Below are 19,271 nucleotides of genomic sequence, written 5' to 3' on the forward strand. Positions count from 1 at the left end.
ACATTTACAAATATAACTGGAAACCAAATACTTTTAATAATGGCCACATTTCCGTGATATAATATACCTCAGACGAAATTATGTGACTTTGGGAGCAAGAACATTGTGAGGAAACACAATTCAATTTAAATATTTTGAGAAGAAACTTAAAAATGAGACTTGAGAATAGGAAAAAAAGACTTCAACATTTACACTACATTTTCTATAATGTGATACAGGACACAAAAAACCAGACACTTTTTGTCTTGTTCTATCCCAAAATCAAATGGTAACATTAACATAATTTTTTGACTTACAAAGCTATGAAAAGGCATCTGTAGTTTTTGAGATAATTAAGTTCTTGTATACTTGACATATTTTTTAAAAGAAAATCAACACATTTCATGTTTTCTTTCCCTCTGGAACCAATGTTGTGGTGCTGCAAAAAGAAGAAATGATTAAATGTCCATATTAAAAGTATTTACAAATGCTTTAAGCAGAATTTGTCATAAAAATTGAAAGGAGGAAAACTTTAAAAAATGTTCTTGTGTTAAAAGCAAGGACATGTCAGAGCAACATACGTAAGAGCAACAGAAGGATATAGAAAAACCCATTCTGTCCTGACACCCCTGAGGAACCAGCCTCTGGCAAATTCACACTTGTGGTTTGAACACAACAGAGGTTATGGAATGCAAAGTAGTATGGTATTGCCAGCTTCCAGCAAAAAGTCTCAACTAATTGGGCCAGACAGTGAAAAAAGGAAAAAAAAAAAAAAAAAAGAAAAAAGAGAAAGACTTCACATTGTCAGGCAGGATAATTTGTAGCTCAGTCTCTCAGGTTGGATTGCTTGTGCTGTGTCTGTGATACATATTTTCAGCCCAGCCTGAATTACTTTTGCAGAATTGCCCTGGACTATCCATTTGTTTAAAACTAAGGAGTCTTAAGTGTTCTTTAGAAGAATGAACAGACAGTGCAGTTTGAAGGAATGTTATTTAAAAGTGCTTTTGGCTGGGCCTGGTGCCTCAGTCGTTGGTCACAGCAAGTTGTATTTGATTGTTGCACTGAAATTATGCTAAAATCCCTCTGATGAAGAGGCATTTGTGTTACTTAGGGAGAAACCCTGGCTAGAACTGGACTTAAAATTTCCCCTTCGATCTTCCCCGTGGAGAAGAATGCTTTGCTACGGCACTTTACCAAACCCTGGAGCTAGTCTCAGACTTCACCCACCTCCTATTGCTTTTCACCATCTCCTTGTCCTGCAGCCCTGGCAGGAGCTAAGTGTTTTGCCATCCTTTTCCTTAAGCTGAAGAGGTCTGTGTCTCACTAACCATCTCGAGTCAGGACAGGGCTCTGGGAGGGCTCGGCACTGGGTCCCCATCAGCCACGTGTGCCATCGAATAGGTGGGACAGGAATCAGGAGTGTGCACAGCCCTGTGCTTGTTTATACTGATCCATTAATCTGCCTACTCTTTGGAAAATGGCAAAAATTCTTCGTAATTTTTTAAGCAGAGCACACTAGGAGTAAAAATAGTAAGTTACATAAAGTAAACAGCAAATAAAAATTAAAAGTTTTATGCAACATGTGTAGCTCGACAACTGATGAAATTAATTTTGTATAGCACTTTTTAAAATTGCTTTTCCACATGTCAAAATCATAAAAGGATACAGGTAGTTTTATGCAAAATGCTGGTGGCATCACTAGTTCAAAATGAATTGTATGAAAAATAAATCATCACTTAGCAACATGACAACTGTTTCACAGGAAAAAATGAAGCTGAGTATCCCAAACCAGTTTTTATAATTTCTATCAAACCATATGCACTAGTGAATCTATAAGTGCAAAATTTAAATTTGACTTCTGAACTATTCTTTTTGACAAGCAAACTATGTCTTTTGAGCATAATTTAAATTTTGAATAGCTTAGGTACTATTAGCAATTATTCCAACTGAAAGGAAAGTGTGAGGGAGATTGTGTAAGAGTCATACATGAGTTAAAAATTTGCAGCTTTGGGATTTTGGTTGTTATGGAGAGTCTACTTTAGAACATTCTAAAATAATGATTTTCATACTTTAAATATATGAAATGAAGTGTAAAAATCTCTTAGGACACCTAGGTGGATAAAACTTCAGGATAAAACTTGCTTTATGATGATATTTCTGTGTGTATTGCTAGAAAAATCCCGAATTTATGAAATAGAACTTCTCTAAAATAGGGAAAATTTTCATGAGAAAGGACAGAAATTAGAGGGAAATGAAAATAAAAACATCTCCCTCCTAATATTATGCTCCCAATTGAGTTCTTGGAGGATTAATTTCAGTCCAGCAACTGAAACCAGCTTCTTTAATTACATCAAACCTTTCCCAACCTCTGTGAGTCTGTAGGGCTGTTGTCTCCTTGCAGCACTTCTGAAGCCTGGCTGTGCATCATCTCCCTCCTCAGCTCTGCTTTTGTTTCATGGTCTGTTTGCCCTTGCTCAGTTTCTTCCCCTGCCAGCCCACCCTGCCTGCTGGATGAACATTTCAGCAGTTCTTGATGTAATGCTGTTTCCAGTTCAGTCCGTTGGGTAGGAAAGACCATTACCTTTCTTTCCACTGTTTTACATGATTAGAGATTGTTTTTCTTTATTACATTAAGCAGTCTCAGTTAATTCAGTCTCTTTTTGAACCTTCTACTTTCCAAGTTGCTGATAATGGATAATTTCTACAGTCTGTTCCCTGGACTTTCCATAGTCTGTCCAAATTCTTCCTAAAGCAAAAGCGCCTCAAGCACAAGAAATGACCTTGAGCTGAAATATATGGCAATGGCAAAACTGCATTTTTATATGCCACTTCGTGATTCTTTCTGGGAGATTCTCTGGGGTTTCCTGTAGGTGTAATTTCCCTGTGAAGTACATATCTTGACACGCATCATGGTCTCTTCTCTTGGTCTAATGAAATAGCTGCATCTTAGAAGCATCAGACAAGAAATGGGATATAGATAGGATAGATGAAATGTAACTCCAAAGATATATGGAATTGAAATACTCTGATTTTGGCTGCACCATTTTTTTACATCAGACTAATGCTTTTACAGGTTCTTCACAAGTTTTGCTCCTTAAACTGAGGGTTTAATTGTAAAATTTTATCCTCAGCATAAATAGTTTTTCACAAGAAGTTCACGCTTACCATACTTGAACTCATTGGAAAATAGATTTCTGTGGTCATCCTAGCATCCTGTGCCCTAAAAATCCCTTTCCGAAGTAAAAAATCCTTAGAGAGACAGGAAATTTTACACAGTTTAAAGCAGTGCTAATTCTTCCCTATATCTTCCAAAGGGCACTTTATATGTGGTGTGAACAGAAGGAGATTACATCTCCTTCAGAAGTCTGTGAGGATAAATTGTGTGGAGTACTGAAATACACCCAAACTCCAAAATATTTACAAGCAGTTATTCTTTTGTAACCTGTCTCTGTGGAAGCAATTGTGAGGACTACTAGATGCCCACATGGCTCTGGCTTTTGCAGCCCACAGAGAATTTGAGTTCTTGGGTGTACACGCTATATATAGTATGAAAGCTAACATACAGCCACAGCCTTGCCAACCTTATACTTTAAAAATGGTGAGTCATGATCTCAAGACATGAAAGAGCTTTATGTGATGGGATCCCCAGTCAAGCCGGTGCCTTCAGCTGGAGCTGCTCCACCACTAAAATGGAGCAGTTCTCTGAAGCTAAGCATGCCAAAAGACACTGAAGCTTTCCAATCCCTAGAGGTGTATTTCAATAAAATCCAAAAATAGTAAGGTGTAACATGGCAATTCTTTCCAGAGAGAAAACTCAGGATTGCTCGGTGAAATTGGCTAAAAATGAATCTTGAAAACATTTATTGCTTTTCTCACTTGCATCCTGGCAGTGCAGGATTTTCTTTTGCTTTTCTATTAGTCCAGCAACCTTTGGTGGTTTCCTGAGTTGCAGAAAACATACACTGGCCCTCTGAGGTCTCCAGAAAAGCCTTCTGTAGGAGTTCTGTGGTGTCTCTTGATTCCTTGGTTGCTCTATGCATGCTTATCCATTGGTCTGCTCTTGCAGTTGGACACATCTGGCTTCTGTTCCCTTTTCGCTTGAAAGAGAAGGAATCTCCCCTACCTCCTGAGAACTACTGATCCAGAGGGCAGCAGCCAGGAAGCAGCATGAGGTCATCATTCTCCCAGACTCTTTAGCAGAATGTACAGTATGTGGTGGCCTGAAAACAAAGTAATTAAACTGCCATACTCATCTGTCATCACTTTTTGAGTGAGATGAGATTTAAAGAATTTTTTTTTTAGAGCAATGAAATCGATGATGATTTCAATCTGATTTTCTGAATATTTATTCCCCTCTTTGCACTCCCACACATTTCAGTAATCCTGTTTTTCCTGTAAGAGCCCCAAGGTAAGCACTATGCTTGATTTGGAGCTGTGTGCCTGTTGATCTGTCTAGCCAGCAAGCACATACTGTTTGTCCAACAGGAAGCTGCATAAATATGGAGATTTGCTTTCTTTTCCTGCATATATCAGGAAATTTTCACTAAACAAAACTTATTTGCATGACACTTATGGGATTATCTGTTGGGAAATTCAACTTATTTTTTTCATCTACATAAAACTAGCTAATAGTTTCCAAAATTACTAGAAAGGGTGGGGCAGATTCTTGGACAGAAGTGTATACTGAGAGACAACAAGATGTGATATGTGTATTAAACCAGTTTCTAGATGGCACTGAATTAAAATACTGAACTGCTTACAGTATTTTTTTTAATGTCTTCCTTAATAACCCTTTATTGTTCACTTTGCTGACTCTTAAAAATTTTGATGTATTTTCTTTTCGTGAAAGCTGAGCTTAATAATTTGATTTAAATGCTACACTGCTGTCTGGAAATTAAAATAAACAAATGTAAAGGTTGTGACAAGATAATGAGATCTGGCAGGACTTTTTCTCTGAAGTTCTGTTCACAAGGAATACAGGCTATCAAAGAAGGCATGCCTTGTTTGACCCCTACTTTTCTCTCCTTTCCATTTGAACAGACATATTACTATAGTAGCCAGCTCAGGCAGTTACAAAAATTTATGTAGTGTTTGTAACATGTATTACATTTATTGTTTTTGTAATTCAATTCAAAGCTTTTGCAACCAAAATGCAGAAATTCCTGGAATTGCATCTTCTGTAGTGTTAGCATTCTCACAGTGTTTTCACAATCATTAGAGAAATAAAAATGGGTTGGTTATGCATTATTGTACTTACTATTCTGCTAAGAGGTTTGGCACTCTTGCAAAATAAAAGAGCATATCACTCTTCTCCTCTAAATTAAGAAAAAAGAGAAAGTATATTTTAAAAAACGAAGGTGAATATAATGTCCAGCTAGTAAAATTCTCAACAAATGTTGAATAGGGGAAGGTGTTGAATAGGGGAAGGAAGGAAGGAAGGAAGAAGGACATAAAAAGGGGTTTTATATAAAAAGGGGTTTTAAAAGCTCCTGAAGAAGTCAGTGTAATAGGTTCCACTGCATGTAATCTGTCCTTGTCCTTGTATTTGTCCTTGTAGTGCTCCTGCAAATTTGTTTCTTGACTGTTATACTAATTAGTAGCCTGTTTCTCTACTTATGATTTGCATAGAAATGTGAAGTAAGGCAGAACGCAAATATTGGATCTAAGGCCAGCGGAAATTCAAATGTCAAGAATTATTTGAACACTAAGTGGAAACTGAATGCTTGAAAAAAGTTTAATTTGAAATGTATTCTCTCCCCTGCAGTGCCTGTGATATGCACATATACATGCATACATTTGTATTATGGGGACTTTTACAAGAAGTAGCAAACACAACATAGTATAAGAAACAAAGTCCTATCAGCTGTTCTTCATTATTCTGAATAACCTTGGCAATACAAAGATCTCTATTACAATTCCCACCAGTGCCAGTGAGATATTGAGCAAGTTACATTGGAATCATTACATTCTTCCTAAAAAAGCTTATGTATTTTCTTTTAAGATGCTCTTTTAAAGATGATATTTTTAAGGTTCATTGCCTTTTTATAGATGACTCTTTTTAGTTTAGTTGTTGATGATATTTATTTATACTACTTTGTAATATACATTGCCTAGGTAAAAAATGTCCAAATAAGATGAATTTCAGGACATATGTTATTCTTATCAGCATATGAATATTGTTTCATGCTGAAGATAAAACAGGAGAAGATGCAATATTTGTGTTGCACATTAACCTTCACTATTACGTGTTCATTATGATATTATTTGTACATGCTGTTTCTAAGTATATTTTACCTAAGCCTCTAGAATCCTTAGAAAGATGCTTCCTGTCATTATTCTATAAACCCAAAGAATGAAAGTGACAAAGAGATATTTTGTATTTTAGAGACATAGAAAATAACTTTGGAAATACAACACCTTTCTCAGTTTTGGAGTAGGCAATAGATGAAATAAGAAACCTGAGTAATTTCTCTTCTGTTCAAGTTCTTGCAAAACTGAATTATACTATAAATGGAACCCAAAACTTATAGGTCAGAAACTTTATACCCTGGGGATTTTGGAAGATGGAAAAGCAGAAATTCTCATGAGGTTCTACAAAGTGATAAAGGTGAGACATGCTTCAGGAGAGGCTGGAGTTATGAGGAGGAGAGGCCTGTGTGCTAGAAACATGACAAGCTCCATGGAGCCAGAGGTCAGGGTGATAACAAAGCCAGAGCTCCAGTCCTACAAATCTGACTCTTGGTAGTAGAGGAGTGCAGAACTGGTGCCAATCCTGACCTCTCCCCTCAAACACTGGGGTCTGCAGCATCCTCATGCACTGGGAAACAAGCATGAGCTTCCCACAATTCCAGTCATAATCCAGGAGATCTCCAGTCTTTGAGGAAGCTTACAATATTCTGCTTCAGTGTGGTGAGGTGCTTCAGTCCCATGAATGCACTGAGAGTGATGCAGCAAAAGCTTGGCTACCACTGGCCACTGCCATTGCCAGACTGGATACGTGGGTAGCTAAGCCTTTAGTGTGAGCCAATACAGCTGCTCTTATGCTTACATTACTAAATGTAGCTCTTTATCCATAAATAATATGAAATGTAAAAGGTGAAGGAATATGTTAATTAGGGCACATATAGATAAATCCTCAAGATGTATAAACTGGTCCTGCTCCACCCACTCTGTGAATTTACACCTGATTAAGATCTATTCAGAGTATTCAATTCTTTATTGAAAACAGTGCAACATAGTTCCACAGTTCTATAAAATATGAGCATGAAAACTAAATTTTCTGAGGTTTCTGGTTTTATGACTTGTCAGTCTTGAAATATCCGAATGAAGTAATCAGATTTCACGTCAGCAGAGCATGAAACATTTAGGCAAATTTCAAGAAGCGTAGGATGATTAATAACTAATTAAATTTCCATTACAAATAATAAAAGAACTCATGTGAAGGGTTTCCAATGAAATATGGATATAGATGAAGTTCAGATGTAAGAATATTTTGTTATGAACATAAGACTTGGCCCATATTTTCTAAGTTTTGTAAAGAGAATTCCAGCAGAGATAACATAAACCAGTCTGTGGTTCAAGTAAGAAAAGAGGTAGAAATTCACCTGAAAATTTTTATCCTGATTTTCATTACCCAGAATTTAAGTCCTGAAAGATATGATTATGTAAAGCAGGAGTGAGGAAATTTTGATTAGAAATTAGTGAAATCTGACAATTTGCATCCAAACACTTTCCTGCCTGAGACTGACTGAGCTGTGCGGGTGTCAAAACCAACACTTAAAAAAATACATACTTGTCCTTTGATTTGGGGCAGAGTTACAATGGAAAGGGAGAACTTAAGTTTAAATATAATAAGTTTCACACATGGATTCCGAGTTTTAAAACAAACAAACAACAAATTTTTATGAGAACAGCTAATCTTAGGAGAATTCTACATGTTCTATGCATTCAAAACTCTCAAAGAGTATGTAAGACTTTGGCGTTTTAAAACATTCAGAGTAACTCTGCCTTCCTGAAATGTCTGCTGTGCACCACGTAGCGCACAAACCAGAACTGTTCCAAGAAATGATGGTGGCGTTCTTGGAAGAAAAAGACTTATGAGCAAGTGTAAATGTGTAAGAAGTTATTGGAGAAAAGCCAGTGGAGTGAAGGGCGTGAGGCAGAGAGTCTTCTCAAGGCAGTGGACCACTCAAACTGGAACAAACATCAAGAAGGCCAAAAAAGCCAGTCTTTTCTGGAGGCAATACTCAAAGTTCTGAGACTTGCACGTCTCTTCCTTTCAGTTCTTTTTTTAAAAATTTCAAAATATGATACCCATAAATACCTTTCCTAAATATTGTTGGCAGAACTTGAATTTCTTTTAGAGGTAAATACATTTTGTCTGTGTAATACTGGTTTTCTGACAGATAAATTAGTTGGTGTATTGCTTTCATTTAATTCTTTGGATATAGCTAACAAGTTTGGAATAGACAGATATATGTCTAGTTTGTCTGGAGGGTAGACACCAGATGGAGGAAAAGATCAATCGTTAACAAGTCTGGATGAGCTCTTTTTCTTCAGTGTACTTTAACAATTTTAGAAGATTTGATCTCCAATACTCTAAGACCTTGTTCTACGTGATATTTATCTAAAACAGACATGAGCAGAAACAGATGTTGTTGGCTTTTTCTCTCTCTGCATGGAAGGCATAGGATTTCTCTAGAATAAAAGATATGGAATCCAAGAGGAAACATATATTTTGGTCCTCACATTTTCTACACTTGATCTACTAAAATGCAATTTTGGGATTGCCAGATGTGCCCACTTTGAAATAATAAATATGGAATAAAAAAACCATGGTGGGAAAACACTGGAAGGTGACATCAAATACAATTTGATTTATACACTGTTGAAATTTCACAAAAAATGGAAAGATGCAGGTATTTCTACTGTTTTTATGTATAAATAGGCTATGTTTTAATGGTATCCATTTATAAATGTACAAATAAGTACTCAGTAGAAAAAAATAACTCTAAATAAAAATAATAAGAGAATAATTGTCAAGAAATACGTAAATTGGGGAAAAATGTTTCACAAGTATTTTAGATTCTCTTCAAGATCAATATTAATTTAAAAAAGCACCAAGTGACATAAAAATTGCTGAGCAGAGAAAAGAAATGCATGTTTGTAAAATGTTTGTATTTTTTAAGATTAGGTACTTCATAGTTGCATAGAATTCACATTGGCTCTATTTAAATTTATTAGCCAGCTATATTATGACAAAAAGCTTAACAGTATGAGTGGAAGAGGGTTTATTCCACTTGGAAGCACAGAAGGAAGATATTTGGTGAAACTAATTCAAAACATGGAACATGGAATGCCAGTGACTTGCAACACAGAGTTGCCAAAACAAAATGGCAACACAAATGGCTATCTTGTAGGGTTGGAATGCTGGTTTTGTTTGCTGACAATGGAATGTGGCAGCAAACAAAGCCAGCAATGTTCTGGTAGGAGACATTAAAAGCAAACAAACAAACAGACAAAAATATCATGTCATAGTGCAGGAGATGAAACGTCAACTTCATAAAGCACTTGGTAATATCTGGTCTGCTCCACAATCCCCAGCATCTCACTATTGGAAGCACATTAAAAAATGGATGCAGGTCTGGGAAATGCCACAAAAATAATATTGTATTCATGAGAAAAGTTTAAAATAGCTTGATGAAACATAACTTTGTTAAAACGCAGACAATTGAGACAGACACAGTAATTGAAAGGTTTTGAAGTTCTTAAATGTTTTCTTCAATTATGTGTGGCTATGAGCAACAATAGGAAAGAAAAATTTAGGCCGTTTGAAGAAAAATTATTTCAAGAACAAAATATAATTGGTGTATAAAAACCATATGGAAAGAGTCTAGTACACTTAAAACAACAAAACAGTTAGTAAATGTAGAAAACAAATTCATAATTACAGATGCACTCAGTGGACATAAGATTTTCTTTACTTCTGACTTCATGACACTTGTATTTGTCTCTGAAAAGGATATTTTAACATTTTCTGAAAAGTAAAGGGTCTCAGTTATTGTTCCTTTCATTTTAACCTAGGGCTAGCTACTTAAAAATGTAATTAGCTGTTCAAAAAGAGAGATCAGCTGTTCTTTTCTAACTTTTTCTATTCACAATTATCTGGATAAGGCCTATATTATGAACAGAGTAGAGACTGGAGGAAAAAAATCAGCCTTCGTAAAAATTGAGCTTGGCTGGTGGCCCAAATAAACATGTATGGCAAATGTATATGGATGACCGGAAAGCAAATATATAATGATAAAAAGAGAGAAATTTTTTTCAAGGTTTATAAGACAAAAGATTTGTACCTTTAGGTCTACAATCTATAGCACAGACTATATGTCTTTTCCTTCTGGGAACTTTACAGGTTTTGGGTGTACATAATTATCCAGAATTGTCCTTTAGGTAGATCAGTGACTGCTGGTACTGTGGTCCATGATAGCACTTGTTTGGACTGTTGTTTCAAAGAACAATCTTCAGTTTATATATGACTTGGAGACTGATGAAAAGAATTCTCAAGAAGTGTAAGGAAGAACCGAATAAATGACATCCATACTGTGATATCCATTTTCACTCTTGGAATAAGCTCCCTATGCAGCTCCTTATGGCCCAAGCCCCTTTGTCACGGCAGAGTGGATAAAATGCACACTAGGGAGTTTGGGTGCAGCTGCAGGCAGGCAGAACAAGATGTGGTATCTGGGAACATACTCTGGATCTTTTAGTTTAAACAGGGCAATAAAGTGTGATATTTACTTGGAAGGAAAAGGTATGGGCTCTCCTCTGGGCCCTTTTTTGACATTTTAAATGGCTTGATTAAGAGGGTTGGTGAAGGCATGGTTTGGTTGATATTTACACTGTTTGCAAGATCCAATGTGGCATCTGCCATTTCCAGACTTATCTACAGCTGCAAATGGACTTGGTGATCCAGTTCAGTGTGCTTCTGAATTTGAAGGGGCAGAGTTAAAGATGTTTTGCCCCTGTGATTTATTCATGGACTTCTGTTCAGAATAAAAATTAAATTTCTTTCCAATCAAACCCTGACACTAATTTAAAATCTTGAATTAAATGAAAAGTTAACTATATAAAACCTGGTTTTGCCTTGGTGTACTTGTATTTGTCATGCACAAGAATCTGGGAATAACTACTAATATTTTATGGAAGAGAATGTTCATATTTTAAAACAATAAATCTGTTAATTCTAAAACCTTAAAAAATTTTAGCTTGGATTTATACCTTGTTTCAATAGATTGAAGAGAAACTGAATTCCTACTCCCACAGAAAGAGGTAGAATAGCTGCACATTTTTTATAGTTTTCAAATTTATGTCAGAAAATACAGGAAGGATCTGTGACAGTAAATCAGAAAGATTAGGACTCACATTGATTTAGATATGTGTTGCAAGGTCAGGTGGGATAACATTGTTTGTACTAATGTATTTTATCTTTTGTTGAATACTGAGGAGTTATGAAGCAATTATTTATAGAAAGTATTGCTGGTATGTCTCAGTAGTGGAGTATATTTCCTCCTAAATTCCCAGGTTAAAACATTTGTCTAATGTCAAAAAAACCAATGACATTCAATATTTGTAGCCCTTGCAGCACAATTAAGTTTACCTTTTTCAATTTTTCCTTTTTAATTGTCTGATTATTTTTATTTTTCAGCCCTCTGGAAATTAATCTGGCACTGATTGTACTTCCATGACGAGAAAAAAAAGTGAGCTGAAAGAGGAGATGTCACTTTTCAAAGCATTATAATCATTCAACTCAAATGTTCTTCCAAGGTTCCATGTTTCAAAGTATTGCAAATAAATATTTAGTGACAGTATTCATGATGATCAATAAAACAATATCAAGGTGTAACTTCCATACTTTTTAACCTCACTTTCTGAGATAAAATTAATCCATGACAGCCTGTTACTAGGAGACAAAAGAGGCCTCTTAATCCTTGAAGCCTTTTCTGTGCTCTTAATGCTTTTGGTGCAGGAACCACCATTTGCTCTCAGAAATAGTAATTAATCTCTCACCTTCCTGGTCTGATGAATTCATCAAAGTTGTGCTAAGAAAGTCTGCTCTTTTTGATGCAAACTTTTTGGATTGTCTTTTGTAATTTGCTTCTTTTTGATATTAAAAAAAATTGCATCATTAATGCATATACGGCGTTTAAAATGGCTGCTTTAATTGATTTTATTTTCTGTAGACCAAACCTATCTAAGTTGCAGAAAATTTCCTGAAATATCTGTGACTAACTTATTGGAAAAAGCCCAACCCAAACCAAGACAAGAAACCCGACTAAAATATATTATCATACTTGAAATCATTTGGTGTCTTTGTATTTATCCAAAATAGGAATGACCATCACATAAAGCTTTGGGTACCTGCGATTTGTTGGCCAAATTGAGAAATCAGATGAACATCACTTAAAAGTCAGTAAAAGCTGTTACTGAATGCTTGGGGAAGCCAGCATTTCTGAGGAAGAACAGTTCAAAATCAGATCCAAAATGAACTCCAGCAATCTATCTACTGAATTTTGTCCTGTGCAATGCCTTGGCTAGTGCTCAAAATAATGAGAATCTGCATGAAATTGGCTGCTATTAATTTTACAACCAAATTTAAATGTCACTGTTGTAACTTTGATTTTAGGCTAAATAAATCTGGAAAAAAAGATTAAGAGCCTAAAAAAATGAAGGTGAAGAAATGTTCTTTTATGTTATTATTATACACATAATCTCTGAATTAATCAGTGTCATTTTTGCTGTGATGTAAAGCCAAAAGAAAGTCAGTTTAGGGCATTTTTTCATTTAGGAACATTGTTACTTCAGCAAATAGGAAGTTCGAGTGGATAAAATGAGTGTTCTACAAAAGGAGCAAAAATCACTGTATAAGTTCCCTTGTACTGTAGTTTAAGATAAATGTAACGTTTACAGTGTATTTCCCTTACTTGTCATATCTCAGACAAATTATTTTAATGTTCGACAAGTTCTTATTATGTATAAGATAAATCTCACAATGATAAATGCCAATTTACTGCTAACAGTTAAAAATTTTCCACAGAAGCCAAAGCTAAACCTGACTACAATCAGTACTACATTTATTTCACACTTCTGATTAGGGTTACATGCCCAAAGCAGAAAGTATTGCTCTGAATCTAAAGCTTGCCTCCCATCATTATCGGGTTTCTTTGAAAACTGAAACATACTGGTAAAAATGGTAATATTTTTCTTCTCAGAACACCATTACTCAAACTGTGGATGCAATGGCAATGAGCAGTTCTAATGAAAGTGGCTGTTTAAAAAGACATTTGATGAGGTTTTGTCGAAGCTAACTTTGCGCCCCAGGGAGCAGATGTGAAGGCATGCTGAACAAAGGAGCTGAACTGAACCTCTCCTCCAGTCCCCGGGCTTGCTCAGGCTGCACCCTGCATACAACTACAATGAGAGACAGAAGAAGAGGGAAATGAGATCTAGGAGGTGTCTTTTAGCCACTCCTTCTGGGATGTGGCAAATGAGATTTTGAATGCCCACAATACCCTATCGATTATTTGGAGAACACCTGGGCTTAATTACTTCCTCCTCTGGAATCACAAGCAGTTAAAAGCTGGCATAAATTTTAAAAGTACATGTACATCCATTAAAAACTGCTGAATGAAATACATGAACATCATCTAAATGCAAATCTTTCTCGGAAATAATGGGTGTTCAAATCCATAATGTCAAATATGTTTTTTTAAAGCTTGAGATCCCTCTTTCAAAGTAATTGGTACTAAGAGAACACTTTAGATCCAAAGAAATTTTAAAAAGCGAGGTATTTATATATTCACTAAATAAGAAACACACATACAAAAATTATCTAAATAAAATTATGCTTTTAGTATTTTACTATTTTTCTTTATGCTCATCTACAGTATTTGACTTTCAAATTGTCTTTGAACTGAGGGCTGTGAACTATGCCAAGCTGGATTTAGCTTTGGTACAGAAACAAATGTACAATAAGCATGCATAGTCACAAGAGTGAGACTCACAAAGAATACTTGGTGTTAGTGCTAAAACCAAACTCACTGTCAGTACTGAAAGTCAAGGAATTCTCAGCTGTTTTTAAAGTACACTATTGCTTTGATCCTTCTTTTCTTTATAAATCCTCTCCTAACTGATACTGATTATTACTACTTCAACAGTCTTTATTCTGCTTGTGTATATCCTAATATGTCACAACTTGAATATATTTTGATGAGAGAAAATGCAGTTTTTCTTTTGGTGCACATCAGGCCTTCGTGGGGCACAGCCCCTTGTTGTAAGTGAACTGGGATAAGACCATTCATGTATAGAATGATCTGTAATTTCCAGTTTGCAAGGAAGCACAGCATCTGTCCTTTGGACATTTTGGACATTTCAGCCACCTTACAGGGAGTCTATCAGTTCCAAAACAAGCCAGTAGAAGAGCTACGCACTTGTTCCATGATCTTTTCAAATACCCCATTATTGGCTCATTTCCCAGTTTTCTATGGTGTGTCTTCTTAACTGATTAGTATGGAAGTGCAATCCCTCTCTGATTCCTTCATGGTTTTTTGAGGCTCAGCATTCTCACCTTGAGACCTCCAGCCCCTGTTCAGAGAGGAAAAAAATGGACAGTGAATGGCAGCTAGATACAAAATAAGCTCCAGAGCCTCCATTAGCCCATATATTATGTACTGGAAGTTATAACCTGGATTGAAAGCTCTATTAGGGTTGTTGAGGATCTTCCTAATGATTGCCAAAGTACAGACTGATCCCCCAACTCTGTAGTGCAATATCTACTCATTCTTTCCATGTCCTTTGGAGATATTCAGCCATAAAATGTTCTAGTAACCAAATATCTAAGGTAGTAATGACTGTTCTTTGTGCTGGTACGGTTTCTAGGAGTTTACAGTGGAAGAAAGACAGCCTTTATTGGAGACAGCACCAAGTGGAGATGCTCCCTCGGTCTGGATGCAGGGGCAGGTTGGGGGGCCTCCAGTGTAAGCTCCTCACAGGTGTATGGATGAAATGGCAAGAAATAGTTCCAGTTGTTTGCAACCAGCCTTGTGGCTTCCCAGAGGCCCTGCAATTCTTGGTGTTGGTACAACAAGTCCTCTGGCTGCAACAGCAACTATTCTACGGAGCTTCCCAAGAAATAACCTGTGGTTTTCTGTGGCTGCAGCTTTTGCTGCTGGGCACAACTCTAATGCACAAACTTGTTAGAGCAAAATCTGGTTTGGATTGTCTCTGGCCTGTTGGTTTGGGAAGATTTCTCCTTCAGCAGATGGTAATAATTTTTTACCAAACATTGCAGAATTAGGCATTTACTTAAAGACACATGCTCACTGCATGGGAGCCATGTGCATCTCTTGCTTGACTAGCACTGCCAAAACTTTACACTATCCTGCTCTGCATTTGCCTCAGCTTTGGGTCCAGAATGCAATACAGAGCAGGGCTTTAACGATTTCTTCTAGTAAACTTGAGATTGCACAAATTTAAAAGCCTGGATGCTCAAGTCTAAGCAGAAAATACTGTAAAACTCTTTCCTCAGATCTGTTCACTAATGACAGCCAAAATTGCTGGATGTTCAACTGGGAGATGTCCCTGAGTTCAAAAAAGTTCACAAAGCACTATAAATCTCTTTCTGGAATTTCAAACCTTATGCTTTGTATTGTAGGATTTTTGAATCCTTTCCAAGTCCTGATGTTGAGTGCAATGTTGATGTCAGGCATGGCTTGCCAAGGAAACAGTGTGAAATGCTTTCTGCATACCACGTATACAAGCTTACACACCACAACCCCACACTTGGAAACCAAGCCAAGGCCAAGGCCAAACAGAAAAGACAACAAAAAATTGTATGGGCTTTAAGGAACAAACGTTTACAAAATTTAAACCTTGATGAAGAGAACTTCTTATGTCAGAGAGAAAAAAGATACTAAGTAAGAGTCTGATTTGAATTCTGTAACAACACTGATAACAAAATATAAGAATAAAAAACTCTCAGGACTTTAAATTTGCTCTGTCTCTTACTTCTCTAAATTATTTAACACACTACAATAAAGGATGAAAATTTAAAAAAAAAAGAAGAAAGCTGCCAGATGAAGAAAACCACAAGAAACATCACTTCAGCAGATGGCTGCTATTTAGTTAAAACTTTCCTTCCTTTATACCTAGAAATGAATAGTTCTTTTGCAGAAAACCTATACAGTATTTAGGTCAAGTTAAATGATAACAATTTTGTTCTGTACGCCTTGTACTCTTTTCATAGAAAAAAACAGTCAGTACTATTTGTCAGCAATATTGTGATGGATGAGGCTGAATCCTAAAGCATAAAAATCGCAAGCTGGAGATGAAAAGCATCATATAAAACTGATTACCATGTAAATACTTACATGCTAGCAGCATAGCTGTTTGTACAGAATTTTGGCAACTGCTTACTTAAAAAATGGACAGGAGTGTCATTCCTTTTTGCTTTAGGATCCATGTTGTGCCTGAATTAAGATTGTGTGGGGGAAGAAGAGCATTCCAGGGAGGAGCCAATTATGGGGATGAAAGAAATATGTGCTGGGAAGATCCACATGAGAGCAGCATCAGCAGGGCTGTAGAGAGGGATTAATTGACACTTGGTGGAGTGAAAGCCTTTTCCACATATTTCTGTTTTTAAGTCCCCCTACTCTCCTGAATGTGGACTTGTTAGTGTCTGTCTCTGCATTTTTCCTGAACAGACCCAATGATAGGAACAAGCTCGCAAAAGAAAATGCAACATTAAGGAGAAAACACTAAGTAATGCAGCTGTGGAATTCTGTACACAAATGTTCTTGCAGAGTTTCAATGCAAGAGTAGCATCTCAGTATTTTCATGAAGGTTTCCTACTTTGAGATAAATAAATTGACTGAGGTAAGCCACAAATGTGTGCAGGGAAATAATCAAACCCTTCAAAGAGAGATTCTACTAAAAAGAATGAATGAATGAATGAATGAATGAATGAATGAATGAATGAATGAAGCGGTGCCTCATAAGCTAAGCAACCCTGCTTTTCAGAAAACATACCTACAAGTATGAGACTGTATAGAAAAAGGGGTGGTGGTGGGAGGAAATAGGCTCTTTATTCTTTGAAGGAAGGTATTTCACTTCAGTGACTGAGTCTGGTGCATCTGCCTCAGGGTGGGAATTCTTCACATGGAGAACCAGAACCAAGAACACCCAGATCCAGATGGAAATTTGGGACAGAAAAGAAAGGTAGCTTAGCCAGTCACAACTGCCTTGGAGGGAAAATTTGTTGCTCAAACAGTGTGGGCTGAAGACTGAATGCTGAATGAATAGGAAAAAATAATAACCATCCAGATATGTTTTACCTTACTTTTTAATAAAGACAAGTTTCTACTTTATTTGAAAGTATTTTCTTTATTTGAAGAAATAAGTAAATAAAACTCAGGCAAAATATTAAAATATGTTGAGGAAACAAGCTTTAACAATGCCACATGTTTTTAAGATATTACTTAAAGATGCCAAAGCTGCTCAAACACAGTGCAAGATTTTTTTGTGTATTGTGCATTTCTCAATACTTCAGATAATTCAGAGTGGTCAGGCATTCTAATGACAAGCAGACTTGATTAAATGAGAAAAGGATGTAGATGTCATTGGCAGCCACATATAATATTCCCTTAAACAATCATACCAACACACAAAAAGCAAAATCCTTTTGTTTCATTTTATTTGTTTAAAAACAATATCCCACATTGTTCTGAGTGAGCAGACATTTTGACAAGGGTTCAGCATCAATTTATATCACTATTTACTTTTTCTTATTATTATAAAATTTCTATATATTTAGCATATTTGAAAGCCAAGAAATTTTTGGTGCCTAATTTCAGAAAATGATATTTTTTCATTTTACATGTTTCATTTCACAGTAAGTTAAAGTAATAAAAAAGCTGCATTATAAATATACGATTCAATATACAGCATATAGCTCTTCATTTTTACAAATATTTCTTTTACACTCAGTTGACCTTTCTGTTGGATTTCAGTACTTTGCAACTTGACACCTAACTCATCATTCTGTGATAACAGAGCAATGACTGGAAAGAGTTAAGACTTTTCCTGTTTATTATAAGCATAGAGCAAAAAAATCAATAAAATTTTCTAAATTGATACATTCAACTAAGGGTCTTTTTTTAGGTCTATCCCTTCTTTCAATAGTTTGTTTCTTCATTGAATTCTCCACTGTCTCATCGAAAGTCTAGAGAGAAATGTACTCAGAAGAAAATCATTGCAGCATAGGAACAACTAATTTGGAGCTACTTGGGGAAAACAAAGAGAGAAAAAGGAAAGATATTTCACATCTTTGCCTAGTTCTTAGCACCGTGGTATGTGAGTTTTAGCCACCGCCCTTGGCACTGCAATGCTAAAGAGTGATGACTGATGAAGACTGTTTTATGGTGAAATTCCTGATTGAAGTGGCACATCTTGCAATGTCCTCATGTCTCACAAGGCAGCTCACTAGAACAATTGGACTCAGCCTGTTCTGCGGTTAGTTGACATTGTGAACTCACCACTCTGCAGTGCATGCTCTGCCCTAATTAAAAAATTATTTTCAAACAGTTTCTACCACTACATCCAAAGACTATATTGGCCACACAGTCAGTAGAAATGCTTGTCTCAGCCATCTCCAATCTTACTCCGGATAGGAAAGAGTTTTTGTACAGTTTTAAAAGCAAATTTTCTGGGTGTGTTTACAAAACACTTTACTTTCAGAGATGGCAGTAAGTATCATTATCAGTCTATGACAAGTTAGATGTGTCTTCAGGGAGAAAAATGAAACAATTACAGGGTTGGCACCTTTTAAAGATGCACTGTAATCTCAGTTGACTGGTTAATTTGACATGAGGGTCATATAAAGTTGGAGGTTTTTTTTAATCCTGGGTTTACAGTCTTTCTATTCCTAGATAGGCACTAAAACCGTGGTAATGCAGATAAGGCATTTTTACTGATACAATGCAAATTATAATTTCCAGTGGGAACATCTGTACTTCCCATGTTGGTGGATCAATGTGGAGGGAGAGCTGTCTGTTTACAAACATTTATTCACATTTTCCTTTAGCCACGATTCTTGGAGGACTTAATATGCTTATATAATCCTAAAGGATCAATCCAACAGTTCTTATCCTGACAGCTTCTTTTGAATAACCACAAGTATCTATGTACAGTCAATATGTGCAATAGAACTGCAAGAAGCAAAAGTTGAGGTACAAAGTCTC

This window comes from Sylvia atricapilla, chromosome 3, assembly GCF_009819655.1.
Source record: "Sylvia atricapilla isolate bSylAtr1 chromosome 3, bSylAtr1.pri, whole genome shotgun sequence".
NCBI classification, from domain to species: domain Eukaryota; kingdom Metazoa; phylum Chordata; class Aves; order Passeriformes; family Sylviidae; genus Sylvia; species Sylvia atricapilla.